Raw genomic sequence first — 18,460 nt, 5'->3', positions numbered from 1 at the left:
GTAAGCGACAAATCGTAGCCCTTTATTTCAATTTAATAATTTAATTTAAAAGCAAACCACAAGCAATATTGAAAACAAATCAATGATCACTAACTGTGCGGCTTTTAACCGAACCTCACTTTTATCCCATAGTCTGGTATTCAGCATATTCCCAGACTATGTTGGACACTGCCATGACCTTTGTTATAGGTTTTACCGCAAGTCTCAGACATGATGATATTTCCTTTCCTTGGAGTGATTCATCTGAATTCTTGTTAATTATGCAGACTGCTGAGAAAATAGGATTGTCTGTTTCATGACTTGCCCCATCATGTTCTGAGGTACTTGTGACAACCCCCCCCCCCAATAAAAAAAGAAAACAGTGTGAGAGAAAAAGGTTTTCAGCTCTGCTGTTTGTTAAGGAGGCCATATTCCTACAGAATTTGGTCAAGTGCTGTGAAATATCTGGTGTTACTGTTTAACAGTTATGCAAACCCAATGGTGTGCCAGGTGCTGTACAAAACACTGTACAGAGGCTTAGAAACAAACTGTGGTAGGCAGACAGAAAGAAAAGTCAAAGGTAACAACCAGAGGTTATTTTGTAGAAAAAGAGGTGTCAGAGCTCATTAGCACAACTCATTTGCATATTCCACCCACCCTTGGCATCAGCAAAAGGTGTACTAAATTGTATCACCTCAGCATCTACCTTAAAATGCTTCTTGAATTATAATTGTTATAATAAAACCTTACTCCCATTACTTTCTCCTATGTGGCCCCAGTGGCATGATGTCTGCTTTAGATGTTTTGGTTACTTCCCCATTTTTTTGTGGGGGGAAATATTAGAAAGTTTGTCAAATCTTAGCGTTCAGCAAAATTCTCACAGGGGGTTTAAACAATGGAGCCCAGAAGCAAGTTTTTTTTGGGGGGGAAGGATAAAAAAGAAAGTACAATAAAATTTAGAGGATCCGGAGCTCCATTCCTGTGAGCTCCTGCCCAAAATAAGACCTGGTAACACTGAAAAACTGGTATAAAATGAGGAGGAGACATCAGGAAAAAATTAAAGATCAAAGGACGCCTTGCCCTTACAGGACAAGTCCCTGTTTCTCTTCTGTGATTAACCCCTAACATAATCACAAAAAATGACAGCATCTAGGAGAGCTGTCCTGGAATCATCTGTGCTATCTCCTTTTACCTCATCCAGGTTGACAGCCTGCCTCATTACAACTTGTCTCCTCAGTCTCTTCTATAAGGGGAAAGGGGTGAAAAGAAAGAGAGAAGGGAAGAATGACATCTGCCTGTATTGGGAGTTCCTAACTGCTGCTACTTCCACCTGCTTTGCTGAATACCATCCCACTGCACCAAGATGCACTTGTTGAGCACTCAAGATGGCTGCCACAGCTTAGGAGAACTTGCCAATGTGCTGCAATGATTAGAGAGCTGGATTAGGACTGTAGGGACCTGGGTCCAAATATCCATGAGGGCCCATTAAACATTTATGCTTAACTGGGCTCCATGGAAATATAGATAACAAATAATAATAAATAATAAAAATAGAGCAGATAGACAGAAATAATACTTTCACTAACATAGGGTTACCTAGGGTTGCCAATCCCCAGTCAGGGGTGGGGGGATTTCTCCGGATTGGTGCCCCTCCATCTCTTCAGGACTATCAGACAGCAGGAAATGGCTGCTGGGCACTCCATTATACCCTATAGAGACCAGTCCCCATAGGGTATAATGGAGAATCAATCTGTATCTGGGGCTCTATGAGGGCTGTGTTTTGAGTTAGATGCACCAAATTGTCAGCATAGGTGCTAGTGCCTCTCCTCAAAAAGCTGCCCAAGTTTTTAAAAAACTGGACCAGGGGGTCCAATTCTATGAGCTTCAAAAGAAGGTGCCCCCATCCTCCACTGGAAATAATGGAGGCATTTAAAAGAAATGCAATCCCTTAAAAGGCCACCTTGCTTCAGAGTTCAATTGCGCATCTTCCCTCCCCTCCTCTGCAGCCTCCTGGTAAGTCCCCCACCAGGTTGTTAAGGTTACCCTGTTTTCAAAAGCAAAGAGAAGGACGTATTTCCTGGCTGACTACTTCAGACAACTGATCACTATGACCAGTCTCATTTCAAATACCTAACTGCTACTAACTAGAAATATTCCTGACCTTCCAGCCCAAGAGGACATTTTCATCAGTGTTTTTTTTTTTTAAAGAGCCCCTAAGAGACACAAAAAAGAGGACATGTCTTCCAAAAAGAGGACATCTGATGGTAATCCTAAATAACAATGAGACGCAAATTGAGAAGTCCTAAGTCAACTGGATGTTAAAGGGCAAGATAACATATACTTTTCTAAAACAAAAAGGCCATCTTTAAGTATCTTGTTGACGTCACCCCAGAAGTGGAAACAACTGATGCTTGCACAAGGGACTACCTTTACCTTTTTTTATTTTGCCTTTTAACAACCAGTTGACTTAGGACTCCCTAATTAAAGGAAAACAACTCCTGGAATGGTTTCCAGTGTCTGCATTATCAATTCTCATCCAACACATGGTATTCTTGGTAGCAAGTATTGAAGAGTTAACAAGCAAGAAATCCTCTGTAACCTGGCTTTGTGCAAGAGTAAAGTCAATTGGCCAGGTATCAAAGTAAATACTACCCTGAGCAGTTCATTTCCCCCACTGCTATAATAAACACAAAGATATATTGACATAGCAAACTCTTTATAATTTTAAATGTGAGTTTTACTTGTACATTAAAATACTTAACATTCACAATTTTCCTACTCTTGCTCGGGGGGGGGGGGGGCTGACCAACAACGTGCGCAAGAGAGCCAGTTCCAACTGCATTCTCAGCAGAGCAAAAATGTTAGAAAAGTTCTTAAGAAACAGAGTTTGTGCTCTGTTAAGTCAATTCAGCAGATTAGTAAAATGAGTCATCACAGCTGCACTCAGTAAACCCTTGTTGTGTTTTGGACTCTGACTCACTAAACAGCCTGGCTGTAGTATGTTCACTGTACTAGCTGCTTTCCCAGCATGCACCCAGAGACCCACACACACACAACTCTCACTGTTGTGTACTGCTCTTTTCAGCTTCTTCTCATTAAGATACAAAGTGGTCCTCCCAGAACTCACTCATGTTTCTGTATCTGAGTGTCACCTTTTAAGAACCCCAACAGCTCTTACAAATCTGACTGCAGCTCTGTGGTTAAGAATGCAAACTGGGGGAGGGGGGGCATGCACACCATGTTAAAATCTTACCTGAGCTACAATCACTGCAGTCCTAAACCTTTCTAAATCTAGCATAGTCAATAGACTCAGAAGGGTGCAACTCTGTTTAGGACTGCATTTTAAATCACTAGGCAACCCCATTATCTTTCGGATTGCATCTGTAACATGTAGATAATTTTGCTGCCCTACCTTACAAGGTAATTGTTAATGGTTACCAAGATAGTTGCATGGGAACACTAAGGGAAAATGCTACTGCTAAAAGGGACTTAAATATTCATTAACAGATTCGCCATTCACAGTATCTGTCACCCAGCTTGGAGATTTGCACATAGAATTATAGAATCACAGAGTTGGAAGAGACCTCCAGGGCCATCTAGTCTAACCCCCTGCACGATGCAGGAATTTCACAAATACCTCCCCCATACACATACATTCCCAGTGACCTCTGCTCCATGCCTAGAAGATGGCAAAAAACCTCAAGGATCCCTTGCCAAACTGGCCTGGAGAAAAACTGCTGACTGACACCAAAGTGTCAATCAGCATTTCCCTGAGCGTGTAAGAAGGGGCCACAATAACTAAACATTGATGCAGCCCTTCCTGCCCTCCTTCTCATGATCTGCCTAATTCACAAAATCAGCATTGCTGTCAGAGAGCCACCTAGCCTCTGCTTAAAAACCTCCAAAGAAGGAGAGCCTACCACCTCCCGAGGAAGCCTATTCCACTAAAGAACCACTCTAACTGTCAGGAAGTTCTTCCTGATGTTTAGCCAGAAACTCTTTTGACTTAATTTTAACCTGTTGGTTCTGGGGCAAAAAAAATAAATTCTGTACTATCGTCTATATGACAGCCTTTCAAGTACTTGAAGATGATGATCATATCACCTCTCAATAGTCTCCTCTCCAGGTTAAACACACTCAGCACCTTCAACCTTTCCTTGTAGGACTTGGGTCTCCAGACCCTTGATCATCTTCATTGCCCTTCTCTGGACATGTTCCAGCTTGTCTGTATCGTTCCTAAATTGTGGCACCCAAAACTGAACACAATACTCTAGGTAAGATCTAACCAGAGCAGAGCAAAGTGATACCAACACTTCACGTGATATAGACACTATACTTCTGTTAATACAGCCCAAAATTGAATTTGCCTTTTTAGCCACTGCATCACACTGCTAACTCCTGTTCAGCGTACAGTCTACTAAGACCCCCTAGATCCTTTTCACGCAGACTACTGTCAAGATGAGTCTCCCCATTCTATAATTATGCAGTTTGAAACCATTTATTTGCATGCAGTATTTATTTTCAAGTTATGCATGCATACATGCAGTTTTGCACACTAAAACAATGTGTTTATTCTCATGAGCACACATTAGCAACTACTTTAATAATAATAATAATAATAAATTTATTTTTATATCCCACCCTCCCCCGCCAAAGGCAGGCTCAGGGCGGCTAACAAGACATGGTATGCACCATGATTACAGTAAAATACAATCATTTCTATAAAACAATTAAAATAGATAAAATTACATTCATAAATTAAGTTAAAATTAAATAGACAGTTAAACCATTATAAGTCATACATTTCGGTGCTACAGTTCAGACTATGTGTAGGATGGCTGGGTGTCATTTCCCGGGTTTCATCTTAAAGCGAGCTGAAAGAGGGCAATTTTGCAAGCCCTGCGAAACTGATTTAGGCCTCGCAGGGCTCGCACCTCCTCTGGTAGTTGATTCCACCATTGGGGAGCCATTGTTGAGAAGGCTTGCTCCCTCGTTGTTTTCAATCTAACCTTTCTTGGTCCAGGGACTTTTAAAAGATTTGGATCCAGGCTTGTTCCAGATTCTACAGTTATCCTACCTTTCCATTCCTGTGTGTTTTGAATATATGACCCAAGAAGGGGATACGCACTCCCACCTCACCCAGCCCACTCAGGTTAGCACAATACAGAGGGAAAATTTGCTTTTGTATCTGGAGTGAAGTGAGCCAGTGATCCACAGGTGCACTCAAATGCCTCAAAGAAGACAAACAGAAAAAAAGAAAAATGGTGCAAATCATTTGAATGAGTGCATACACAGAACAAGAAAAACACACAGGAATGGAAAGGTAGGACAACTGTAGAATCTGGAACAAGCCTGGATCCAATACAAAATATAAAGAACAGCCGCTGAAAACTTCCTAGCCCATTCACTTAGAGCTCTCCTCCCCTTTTTGCAAAATGCATCAGGAAGGATTTGGGAGAGGTGGTTTAACAACAGGTGATGATGATGATATTGGATTTATATCCCGCCCTCCACTCCGAAGAGTCTCAGAGCGGCTCACAATCTCCTTTACCTTCCTCCCCCACAACAAACACCCTGTGAGGTGGGTGGGGCTAAGAGAGCTCTTACAGCAGCTGCCCTTTCAAGGACAACCTCTGCCAGGGCTATGGCTAACCCAAGGCCATTCCAGCAGGTGCAAGTGGAGGAGTGGGGAATCAAACCCGGTTCTCCCAGATAAGAGTCCACACACTTAACCCCTGTGCAAGCACCAGTCGTTTCCAACTCTGGGGTGACATTGCTTTCACAACATTTTCACAGCAGACTTTTTAACAGGGTAGTTTGGCATTGCCTTCCCCAGTCATCTAGACTTCTCCCCAGCAAGCTGACCTCGGAAGGATGAAAGGCTGAGTCAACCTCAAGCCGGCTTCCACCAGGATCGAACTCAGGTCATGAGCAGAGCTTAGGACTGCAGTACTGCAGCTTTACCACTCTGCACCACGGGGCTCTTTTAACAATAGAAGCCTCCCTCAAAAGGCAGCATCAAACTTGATCACTTTAGGACAAAAAAAACTTTTAAACCCCATCCCCCACCCCAACAGATCTCCACCTCTCCCTAAGGGAAGTTGAGATCAGCTAAACAAAGTTGGAGTCCAGTAGCACCTTTAAGATGAACAAAGTTTTGTTCAGAATGTAAGCTTTTGTGTGCATGGCACACTTCATCAGACAATAAAATGGGGTACAGTGTTACATATAATTAAAATAAATTGAGAACGAGGCTCATTTAGTGAAACTGTAGAAAAGACGACAAGAAAGCTTATACCGCAAATAAAACTTTGTTGGTTTTAAGGGTGCCATTAGGAGGCTTTGATTGCACACAGGTGCTCTTCTTGGACTCTCCTTCCCCCTCCTTTCCTCACCAAGGGAGGCTGGGCTTTTTATCTCTCCCATGTGATTGACAGGCAATAGGGAGAAAACAGGCTGTATGTTAATCCAAGTACCCAAGTGTGTATCAAACTCCTAGATCTGCTTGGAAACAGGCCAGAATCTGTGTTCTCTCTATATATAAATGGGTCACTGGTAACATGAATCCTAAGGGGCTATCCCTCTTACCTTGCATGACCAATTTTAATGTAATTGACTCCAAGCAGTCCAAACAGCCATCAGGAAGTTGGGGTTTTCCCCCCAAGCCCTCCTAAACCTTGGCATAGAGCAGGCAAAATCACTCATTAAGCAGAGAGTGCTAGATATAGAAAGACAAACAGAACTTCTCAGTTCCTCAGACTATTTCTCTTCAGCAAACAGTAGAGATATAGTTACCCCCACTGCCTATCTATACTTCCTTGAATCTCACAACACTAGAAGGACTAGCTAGGAGTATGTCCCTGCCATCTGCAGTTGTAGAGGGGAGGTATAAAGGGACCCTGATGCACTTAGGCTCTGTTCCTGTTCCTGACCTGAAATAGATTCTCTGGAGCATATATTCTTCAATTGTTCTTTTCATACGCTGAGCCAAATGGAAATTATTAGCCTGCTGTTGGAAGGGTTCCCTAGCAGGTCAAATAAACTCAAATTAGAATTTTTTCTTGGTAAGAAACAAACAAACAAAAAAATGCAGGAAATGCCTACAAACGAAACTAATGCCCATCTTTCTTACTCAGTGGCACTTAACACATTTCCATTTGGACATTAGATTTAAGTACACGACAAAATCTAATATCTGTCAAAGATCTAGGTCTATTACAGGCAGACAGCTTTAAAAGATCTAACTTGTAACTACAGTGCTGAAAATAAATGGGGTTTGTACACGTTCAGTGTTTCCATAAGCTTCCATAACGAAAGACCAAGTGGCCATTTACTAGCTCTTTAAATCCAGTCTTAGCTAACTAGTCAGCGAAATCTTTAGTTCGTGGTTTTTAAAGCCATTTTAAAAACCTTACTGAACTTTCAGAGTAAAAATAGAGACAGGTATCACTAACGATATGAATGTGAAAGCCAACACAGGGTGTCATCAATCTGAAAATGATCTTCCAAAAGCCTCACGTAGTGCCAGAAGCACTTTGATTTCCACATCAACATGGGCACTATGACATCAGCCTATTGTGGCAATAGGAAGGTAGGCGAGACAGAGAGGACGGAGCAATGCCTGGCAGGTGAATACAGGAGGGAAAGGGTTTTAGGGAGATAAACCAAATGCAAGCAAGAAACCAAATTAACTGCCATCACAGGAGGCAACATTACAGTGAACTTAAAATTGAGTAGCAAGCTAGCTTCCGCTGTTTTTTTTATAGGTGCATGTAGAAAGCCAGGCATCAAGCAAGAATTTTATAAATGAAACGACGATTTACTAAGCAAACAGTACAGAACTGAGTAGCTCAAGGCACAGCTTAATGTCCAATACTTAAGTGATGAACTAGGCATTCCAGAATGGCTCGTCTAGTTATTGTTCCTATCGGGAACACAACTTATCATCTGAGAAAATGACTCATGAATGGAAAGAAAGTTGTTCTTAAGAACAAACAACCATCTCACCCACTTCATTTACTTTGCCCTTGTAGGATAAGTAAACAATCAAGACTCACTGCACCCCTCTACCAGTTACAAACCACAAAAACTCAAGAGCTTATATCATAACTATAAGACTGAAGGGGTGCAGGAAGAGTATATCACAGGGGATGTAAGAAAACCCAAAATATGTCCAAGAAACTAATATTCCCTTTTGTTCTCTGATAATATGTCAGTAGCAATAGAGTCCAAAAAAACCCAGGACACAATTTTTCTCTCCTCATATAGGGGCCAGTATATAAATAAAAATTTTGTTTTGATACAAGATCAGCTCTGAGAACCAGCAAAGAAAAAAAAGCAAAAAAAAAACATGCAATGAGGCAACCACAAAACAATGAATGCAAACGAAGAGAGGGTGGACAAAGAAGGTAAAATAATGTGTTTGTATGTCTCTAAATAAAAATCACTTAAAAGGGGCCAATCCCAGACTCTTATCTGGGAGAACCGGGTTTGATTCCCCCCCCCCCCCACTTGCAGCTGCTGGAATGGTCTCAGGTCAGCCAGAGCTCTCACAGGAATTGTCCTTGAAAGGGCAGCTGCTGTAAAAGCTCTCTCAGCCCCGCCCACCTCACAAGGTATCTGTCACGGGGGAAGGAGATAAAGGAGATTATAAGCCACTCTGAGACTCTGATTCAGAAAGAAGGGCAGGGTATAAATCTGCAGTCGTCTTCTTCTTACAATATGGAAGGTTTTTGACATGGAGGGAAGATGTTATTTTAAAATCATGGCCAAGTCAGCTGCTAAATCATAAATCAATCTTGGAAAGCAGATATATGCAAATTTGGTCATGCTGTCCCTTCTGAGAATACAATTTAGCCACTTTAGCTTTGATTATTAATGAAAAAGTCGAAACCAAGATGCAAAATTTATGCAAACATCTCTATCTACACATAGTCCTTCTTGGTTTATGTTTAATGTACCCTGAAAATTAAATACATAGATATTTTCCTGCATATGTACTATACATGTAATTAAGTGCTAAATGCAAGACGCTTGGGTCATCCAATTAAGATCATTAGCAGTAGGTTCAGGACAGTCAAAGGGAGGCACTTTTTTTTTTACACAATACCTAATTAACGTGTGGACTTTAATGCCACAGATCTGACGATAGCCACTATCTTAGATTATTCCATGCTGCAAGCCATGATGGATAAATGGAGTCACCTAGTTGAAGCACTATACCTCACAACCAGTATTCCCTCTAAACTGAGTTAGCATGAGCTAGCTCAAAGATTTTTAGCCTCCAGCTCAAACATTTTTGTCTTAGCTCAGGAAGGATGATCCCAGAGCACACTCATTTATGCAGCAGCTCACAACTTTAATGCAAGTAGCTCGCAACTTTAATGCCAATAGCACACAAAGTAGATTTTTTTGCTCACAAGCAGGGGTGGAATTCTAGCAGGAGCTCCTTTGCATCTTAGGCCACACACCCCTGATGTTGCCAATCCTCCAAGAGCCTACAAAAAAAGAGCCTTGTAAGCTCTTGGAAGATTGGCTACATCAGGGGTGTATAGCCTAATATGCAAAGGAGTTCCTGCTATAATTCTACCCCTGCAGTCACAAGACTCTGCAGCTTAGAGGGAACATTGCTCACAACAACAAGTATTGTGTACAAACAACAAACAGCAGAGGACAGCTGATGAATTCTCTAATTTCACCCACAAGTTTGGTTGTCAAGTGTTCCAGAGGCTTTTGGTTGGATGTTGGTAAGAAAATTAGGGGTAGAACATGGCTTCTGCTGAATCAGACTAATATTCTTAGTCTGATTCAGCAGGAACTCATTGGCATATTAGGTTACACCCCCTGATGCCAAGCCAGCCAGAACTGCATTCCTGTGTGTTCCTGTTTAAAAAAAAAAAGCCCTGTTCTTATGTTTATAACTCCAAAATAAAACAAATTCTATACCTAACAGAAATGAAGACTCACACAGTTTTAAATTATTCTGACAAGAACATGACAGTAAAAATTATACCCATTAATACAGCACTGGCAGAACTTTTTAATGCAGAACAAACATCAATTGTTTAGCGATTACATTATTCGGAAAATAAAGAGTATGTTGAAAAATCAATCATGCCTCATGTAAGGAGAAAAGAAAAAGACGTGTTGATTGCTTTCTGCAAACACAAATAAACATATCATGTTATGATCAGATGGCTGATTTCCATCAGGGTCCTGAATGCAAGCTCTGGTCTATTTGATCAATATAACTCAGCAAGCTGATAATTTTGCAGAGCGGTAGGTAGAAGCAGCAAACAAGGTTATTATGCTCTTTGACCTTGTCTGCACCAATGGCTTATAGCAGCAGCACAGCGGACAATATATTAAAAACTGTGAACTGATGGCGTGATTAACAGGCAATGCATATGTGAAGCTTCAGTTATAACCTCATTTGGAACAATAAATGGCCCCAAGAAAACAGAAGGCGACAAGAAGTGTCCAAATTAAGTTCCGGCTGAGCCATCTTGGAATTCAGTCATGAATGGGCTAAGCTTGATTGTCTTTGTTATCTCTCTTTGTCTGCTACCTTGGTCCATTTTTCAGGGTGCAAAAAAATGTGACTGAAAGGTAAGCAACCTTATTGGTAGATTTTGTGTCTGTTGTTTCTTGCCCATATATGAAAATCTACACACTGTGTTTCTGTAATTGCTCTCATGAATCCAAGAGACTAAGAAAAAAATATACAAGAGGGAAAAGAACAACCAAGGAGGTCGGTAGACAATGAAAGCCTTGGCCTACTGATGCTGGGGAACAGCACAGGCGTATTTCCTGAGAATGCAGCACAGACTTTCAGGCATGAGATAAACTTACTGCTATAAAAAAGGTAAAGGTAGTCCCCTGTGCAAGCTCCAGTCGTTTCCGACTCTGGTGTGACGTTGCTTTCACAACGTTTTCACGGCAGTCTTTTTATGGGGTGGTTTGCCATTGCCTTCCCCAGTCATCTACACTTCCCACCCAGCAAGCTGGATACTCATTTTACCAACCTCGGAAGGATGGAAGGCTGAGTAAACCTGGAGCCGGCTACCTGAACCAGGTTCCACTGGGATCGAACTCAGGTCATGAGCAGAGGGCTCCGACTGCAGTACTGCAGCTTTACCACTCTGTGCCATGGGGCTCTGTAAGATAAACTTACTGCTATAAAAAAGGTAAAGGTTGTCCCCAGTGCAAGCACCTCCTCAAAGTACAAAATCATATTGATGATATGTACTATGTAAACCAGTCATACCCTCATGATTGCCAGCTTACCACTACATAGGAGCCCTAGTACATCACTGATTCACATAACTTTGCATGTGCATACACCCCACAATAAACCCATGCAGAGAAATTAGAGGCAAAAATGTTCTACTGTAGCAGTCTGGCAGCTTTTTCTAAATTACTATAACTATGACTAATTTTTTTTTCTGTTTCAGCTGAATGGCATTACCCATCTTCACAAAAAAAGTACATGATTGCTAATGGATCTCAAAGAAATAAACTGATAGGTTGTGACACTTTTTTCAGATCTGCATGTCAACCTGTTCAGAATATGACATGGGGGAATGTTGTTAAAATGCTATTTTTTCCCCCCTTTAGAAATAGCACAGGGGGAAAGAGTATGGGGGGAAAAGAACTTTTAAAAGATTATGTGCTGAATACAAACGTAAGTTTTCTCCTAGTAGCAGTGCATGCTATTCCAATGCACTGGATAGATCTTTTCTTACAAAAATTATACAAAATACTGCATCCCTATAATCTCACTGATGACATTCTGAAACCAGTCCAGTGACTTTTTTAAAAGTCTGGTGTAGTGGTTAAGTGTATGGACTCTTATCTGGGAGAACCAGGGTGTGGCCCAACATGCAAAAAAAGCCAGTGTGGTGTAGTGGTTAAGTGTATGGACTCTTATCTGGAGAAAAGGGTTTGATTCCCCACTCCTCCACTAGCAGCTGCTGGGATGGTCTTGGGTCAGCCACAGCTCTCGTAGGACTTGTCCTTGAAAGGGCCGCTTCTGGGAGAGCTCTCTCAGCCCCACCTACCTACCACACAGGGTGTCTGTTGTGGGTGAGGAGGGTAAAGGAGATTGTGAGCTGCTCTGAGACTCTGAGAGTCAGAGTATAGGGCAGGATATAAATCCAATATCTTCTACAGTTCTCTTAGAGGTCTGCACACTTGTCATTAAGAAAAAAAAATATCTATTTACTCACCATGTCAGACTGAATGTTCTACCTGGATTTCAAATATATCTGTGCAACATCTGGTCTTCTAACCTGCAGGACAGAGGCAACCATTTTTTTCCAGGATTTTTATAAGAACATTTTAAGAACAAATAAATATTGTGGTGGTCCACTTTCATTTACAGACTTTCGTAGTCTTTATATACACAACCAAATTTGGCATTTGTGATTCCCCAGCACTGCTGTTGACTCCTTCAGCAGCAATACTATGATGTGCTGGGAGATTGTTTCCATTTCTTCAGAACAGCAAACTCAGAAATATCTTTTTTATTGGGATTCTTCCGTTTTTAAATCCTGAAACTCTTACTGGTCTCTAAGGTGCTACTAATTATAACACTGTTTTATCAGTATTGCTAATCCCAGACAGGACCATATATGTGGCCAACTCCTACAAGAGATAGCTATAACTGTAACCAGGGCTTTTTTTCTGTAGAAAAAGTCCAACAGGAGGAGGAAGAGGAAGAAGAAGAACAAGAAGGAGGAGGAGCCTGATCTGATCAGATCTCAAAAGCTAAGCAGGATCGGTTCTGGCTAGTATTTGTATGGGAGATCTCCAAGGAATGCAAGAGCTGTGATGCAGAGGTAGGCAATTGCAAACCACCTCTGTACATCTCTTGCCGTCAAAACCCTACAGGATCACAAGGAACTGGTTGCAACTTGGCCCAAAAAAAGATGGTTAAAAACAGGGGTGGAATTCTAGCAGGAACTCCTTTGCATATTAAGCCACACACCCCTGATGTAGCCAATCCTCCAAGAGCTTACAAGGCTCTGTTTTGTAAGCTCTTGGAGGACTGGCTACATCAAAGTTGTGCGGCATAATATGCAAAGGAGCTCTTGCTAGAATTCCACCCCTGGGTAAAAACATCCACTGGTATCAATTTGAAGCAGGATATTTGTGCTGAGGGAGAAATGCTTCAGCTCTTCCCTCCTACCCCCCCCCCCCCGATCTTCCTGGCCCCCAAGAGTTGCTTTTACCTTCTTAAAATACTGCAGGGAGATCCCATCCTAGATCTCTTTATATCTCTCCCCCACCCCTCACATTCATATACAGTCTTTGACTACATTTATGGGTAGAACAGGGATTCAAAACTTGTACTTATGGCATTTGTAACAATTCTGTATAAATAACTTCATGATCCATGGGGCATGGGATGTTGAAAATAAAAATAAAGACATTAAAATGCCAGAAATACAAGGCAGTTCTGGAAATCTCTCTCAAAATCCAAGGGCTCTCTTGTTTAGAAAATGCTATATCTTTGGAATGATGTTCACATTGTCTCACATTCATTCTTATTTGTTATCACTCTGAGGAAATTTTAGCTTTGAAAAAGAATGTTTTGTTCCTAGGTATCAGCCATGATGTTCAGTCATCTGATCTATCTCAAGGTCAACGTCTTCAGTAACTTGATAAGGATTACATCATTCTCCTCTATCCCATTTGCAGGACAATTACATCATTGATCAATAATAGTGGTCTGTGCTTACTATTAGCATATTCATATATTAACATCAGTATAAAAGCCAAATACATCATCCACTAAAAGCAGCTCATGAGATTCACAACTGAAGATGTTTTTTTTCTTTCTTTTATAGATTTATTTCACTGCATGATAAGATTTAGCTTAGCAGGTGTGATATTCATACAAAAGAGATTAAAATTTACTCTAAGACTTTACTTAAATTACTCCAGGGATAATGAAAGCAAAAGCAGAAGCAGAAGCAGAAGCAGAAGCAGAAGAAGAAGAAGAAGAAGAAGAAGAAGAAGAGGAGGAGGAGGAGGAGGTGGAGGAGATTGGATTTATACCCTGCCCTTTGCTACCTGAAGGAGTCTCAGAGCGGCTTACAATCTCCTTTCCCTTCCCCTCCCCACAACAGACACCCTGTGCGGTAGATGGAGCTGAGAGAGCTCTCTCACATCTGCGCTCTTGAGCAGAACAGCTCTGAGAGAGCTTGTGGCTAACCCAAGGTCACATCAGCATGTAGAGGAGTTGGGAATCAAACCCAGTTCTCCCAGATAAGAGTCCACACACTTAACCACTACACCAAACATCCCCACCTTTACATCACATTTATTCAGGTGGATGTGGATATCCCACCAACCTGAAGTCACACATCCCCTCTTATCAGTGCCTTGCATTGACAAGTTTATAGAAAACTGTGACAATCTCTCATTGATTTTCTAAACTAGAAGCACAGAATCATAAACCCATAAGAGTTGGTTTCTGTGATTCCGTTATTCAAGTGCAGAATGTCAGTTTGGGGACAGGGCTGAGCAGGTCTTAAATTCAGCAGGCGCTCACAGGAGCACAGCTCCTGAACCTTTCTGAGGGTTCCCTCTCCTCCCCACCTACCTTGTCCATTGAATAGTAGGTGCAGCTGCATAACAATCCCTGGATTAGGCAGCCAGCCAGCCACCAGGGACTTGCCACACCCCCAGCAGCCCTCATTAACCCCTGGAGAAGCCCGCACCACCCTTTTCCCACTTCTTATGTGATTTTGGGCAGTGGGTGGCTTGCTGGCCTTTTGACTGTGGGGGAGGGGTGGACAAGGAGAGCCCCAGGTGAGTGAGGCCTGCTTGGACTGGGGCTCTCCTTTCTTCTGTCGGGTTGCTTTTGGCTGGTGGGGGGCGGCATATGCTAATGAGCTCCACCACCTATTTTTTCTACCAAACAACCCCTGGGCCCCCAGGATTAAAGCTCAAGTGCAAAACTGGCCTCACCCTGTTCATTTGAAATTTGTCCCCATCTACTGATTGTACATATGCTGGGTTGGTGTGTAAATCCACCTTCCATGACTGTGATGGACATCCAAAATTAGCAGGCTTGATTACTGGGCTTCTTAATAGTGTTGTTCAGTGCCTTACCAGACACTGAAGCAATTTCAAGCCACTTAGTAGCCCCAGTTTCCAGCTTGAAGTAAACAGCTTGAGAATTGTGACCTTGGGGGTTAAGCTCTAGTTCCCCAAAATTTGGGTTATTGTTTTATATCTCTTTTATTTAACACAGCCAGTGTTCTCATTGACCATATACTGACCTTATACAGAAAGGTTTGGCCTCGGGCTCTTCAAGCATCCAAGGAAAATATCAGAAGGTCTCTCTCACATTCCACAATAAAACCTGCAGCTGCCAAAGCTCAACCAAAGATTCCTTTAAACCTACTTCCCCCGCCCCTTACAGTTGCTAATGTATTAGAGCAGGGGTGGCCAAACTGTGGCTTTCACACATATTGTGTGGCTCTCGAAATTCCCACTTCCCCATTGGCTGGCTTGGAGAAGGCATCTGTCTTTTTAAATCACTTTGTCAAACCAAGCCACAGCTGGCAGCTGGAGAATGCATTTAAAGTTAAAGTTGCTTTCTTTCCACCTCTCTCTCCACCCTCCATCCCCATCTATTTTCCTTCCTTCCTTCCTTCCTTCCTTCCTTCCTTCCTTCCTTCCTTCCTTCCTTCCTTCCTTCCTTCCTTCCTTCCTTCCTTCCTTCCTTCCTTCCCTCCCTCCCTCTCTCAAACATCTGATCTGAGAGCCAGTTTGGTGTAGTGGTTAAGTGTGCGAACTCTTATCTGGGGGAACCGGGTTTGATTCCCCACTCCTCCACTTTCACCTGCTAGCATGGCCTTGGGTCAACCACAGCTCTGGCAGAGGTTGTCCTTGAAAGGGAAGCTGCTGTGAGAGCCCTCTCCAGCCCCACCCACCTCACAGGGTGTCTGTTGTGGGGGAGGAAGGTAAAGGAGATTGTGAGCTGCTCTGAGACTCTTTGGAGTGGAGGGTGGGATATAAATCCAATATCATCATCATCATCTTCTTCTATGTGGCTCTTACGTTAAGCAAGTTTGGCCACCTCTGTGTTAGAGTATCTGCTTTGGTTGCAGAAGGTACCAGGTTCAATCCCTGGCGTCTCCAGAAAAGAGGACCAGGGCATACATGATGTTAAAGACTTTTGCCTGAGACCTTGGAGAGCTGCTGCCAGTCGAAGTAGACCTTAGACAACAATGACTTTCATGGACCGGTGTTCTAACTCAGTGTAAGGCAGTTTCATGCGTTTATCCTCTCTGACACATGACAGCACTTGCATACACTAGTTTTTCCTGGATTATGTCACTTCAAGAGCAGAACCGAACACATAAACATGTGAAACTATACTGAGTCAGACTATTGCTCTATCAAGGTCAGTGTTGTCTGCTCTAGATGACAGTGGCTCTCTAGGGTCTAAGGTAGAGACGTCATTCATATCACCTACTACTCTATTCTTTTAACTGCAGGTGCTGGTGACCGAATCGGGTCCTTTCTGCAAACATTTTACTGCTGACTCTCAGCCTCAAAGTGGTTGCTTTGGTGATCTCCCCCTGATAAAAGATGAAAGTTTTCCATGTCAGGAGCAAGGTCAGGTTTTCGGTCCTGGCTCCCTATAGAGATCTGGGCCCTACATGGCTTATTAGCCTTTTGAAGGGCCCGTAAAACGGAGCTGTTCTGCCAGGTCTTTGGGTGAGGTGGCGAGCATCTGCCCACTAGAATGGTCGGCCTCCCCTACTAAATATCCTACTGCACTGACTTGCTGCACTGTCCAGCTGCACCATCTCATCAAACTTGTTCTGCCAAGCTATTTGTTTATGGAATAATTGTAATTGCTTTTATTAATATGTGATTTTAATGTGATTTTATTTATGTTGTGCTCCGCCCTGAGCCCCCCACAGGGGAATGGGTGGAATATAAACTATTACTACTAATAATAATTAATAATAATAATAATAATAATAAAACCACTTGTCCCAACATAATCGTTTTCCACATATAAAAAACTTTTAAATGGATGAACATTCAAACATATGATGCTCTGCTGAAGTTTGATGTACAGAGTACAGAGAAGATTGTACCTACATGCTATTTCCGTAAAAAGAAAAAAAGAAGAAAAGGTAGTCCCCTGTGCAAGCACCAGTAGTTTCCGACCCTGGGGTGATGTCGCGTCACAAAATTTTCACGGCAGACTTTTTACAGGGTGATTTGCCACTGCAAAGTTTGCTGTGAAAACGTTGTGAAAGCAACGTCATCCCAGAGTCAGAAACGACTGGTGCTTGCACAGGGGACCTTTCCTTTCCTTGCCATTGCCTTCCCCAGTCATCTACTCATTTTACCGACCTCGGAAGGATAGAAGGCTGAGTCAACCTTGATCCGGCTACCTGAACCCAGTTTCCGCCGGGATTGAACTCAGGTCGTGAGCAGAGCTTGGACTGCAGTAATGCAGCTTACCACTATTTCTGTACATTACATTAAATTAGACCTTGCTGATGCCATGACCAATGTTCTGATTATCTACTTATTCACTCACACCTTTTCCAAGATCATGCTAGCCACCAATTGTAAAACAGACTGTATACTTTTGTTAACGCAATAACGTTTTTTTAAAAGTTGGTAAAACAGAACAAGTGTATTGATGAAAATAAACACTAATGGAGTGGGGGAATTCACACAAGTTCCCTAAACTGCCTTTTCAGTTTCCAGTGTTCTAAGAGCTGGTTGGAACTTCTGTGATGGATTTAACTCTCACAAAAATTCAAGTGACCAAACCCCAAAAAGATGGAACATTTTCTTCCGAATTTGTTTACAAGTGAACTTAGAGTTTTAGAAATGCATAACTTCCATGACAGAAAAATTAATGTGCCAAGAATCTTTTATGACTATCTTTTTTGCCCAATATGTTTTTTTCCCTTGTGGCACATGTCAAGGTAAAAAGCAAACTCCTCACAGATTATAAAATAGCATAATTTGCCCACAAATAACCTGTCTGCTCAAAAGCAACCAAAATGACTCTCAATAAGTTAAGTGCTACCTCCATTTCATGACTATTAGCTCTTTCTCACTGCCTCCGAACCCAGCAGTAGTCTGTGGAGGAGGAAACATGTCAGTGTAGCAAATTTTAACTCTGATGAGAAGTAATTTATTGTGCCTGCCTTGTAAAAGTAAATTGATATCATCCTCTAGAAGCCATGCCTTACAAGGTGTAGTTGCATTTTAAGCAAAAGGATAAACAAAGGGAAAAAACTTGTAACAAACTTGTAACAAAATCAAAGATAAACTGATAAAATATTTTGGATGAAGCAAGACAGGCAGTCATTTGAAAGTAAGAAGAAAGTAGATTTTTTTGGCTATTCCATGCCAAAAAGGGAAGGGGGGCTATTCTCACAATCAGTAGCAGTGTTGCTATCTTCCTTTGGAAAGGGCTTTATTTCTG

At 42.0% G+C, this 18,460-nt stretch overlaps 1 protein-coding gene across 1 annotated transcript in view; it reads right to left on the bottom strand.

Annotated features, from left to right (window-relative positions):
- ATXN1 (ataxin 1) overlaps nt 1-12,271 on the bottom strand; it is a 144,024-nt gene extending 131,753 nt beyond the window's left edge. Inside the window, exon 1 of the mRNA XM_060244249.1 lies at nt 12,207-12,271. The gene's annotated coding sequence lies outside the window, so the exon portion shown is untranslated. The remainder of the gene's footprint in view (nt 1-12,206) is intronic.
- Between the last annotated feature and the right edge of the window lie 6,189 nt (nt 12,272-18,460).

The sequence above is a fragment of the Heteronotia binoei genome, chromosome 7, assembly GCF_032191835.1.
Source record: "Heteronotia binoei isolate CCM8104 ecotype False Entrance Well chromosome 7, APGP_CSIRO_Hbin_v1, whole genome shotgun sequence".
NCBI lineage: Eukaryota > Metazoa > Chordata > Lepidosauria > Squamata > Gekkonidae > Heteronotia > Heteronotia binoei.
Note: the sequence above shows the minus strand (reverse complement) of the source record. Positions and strands in the feature narration are given on the sequence as shown.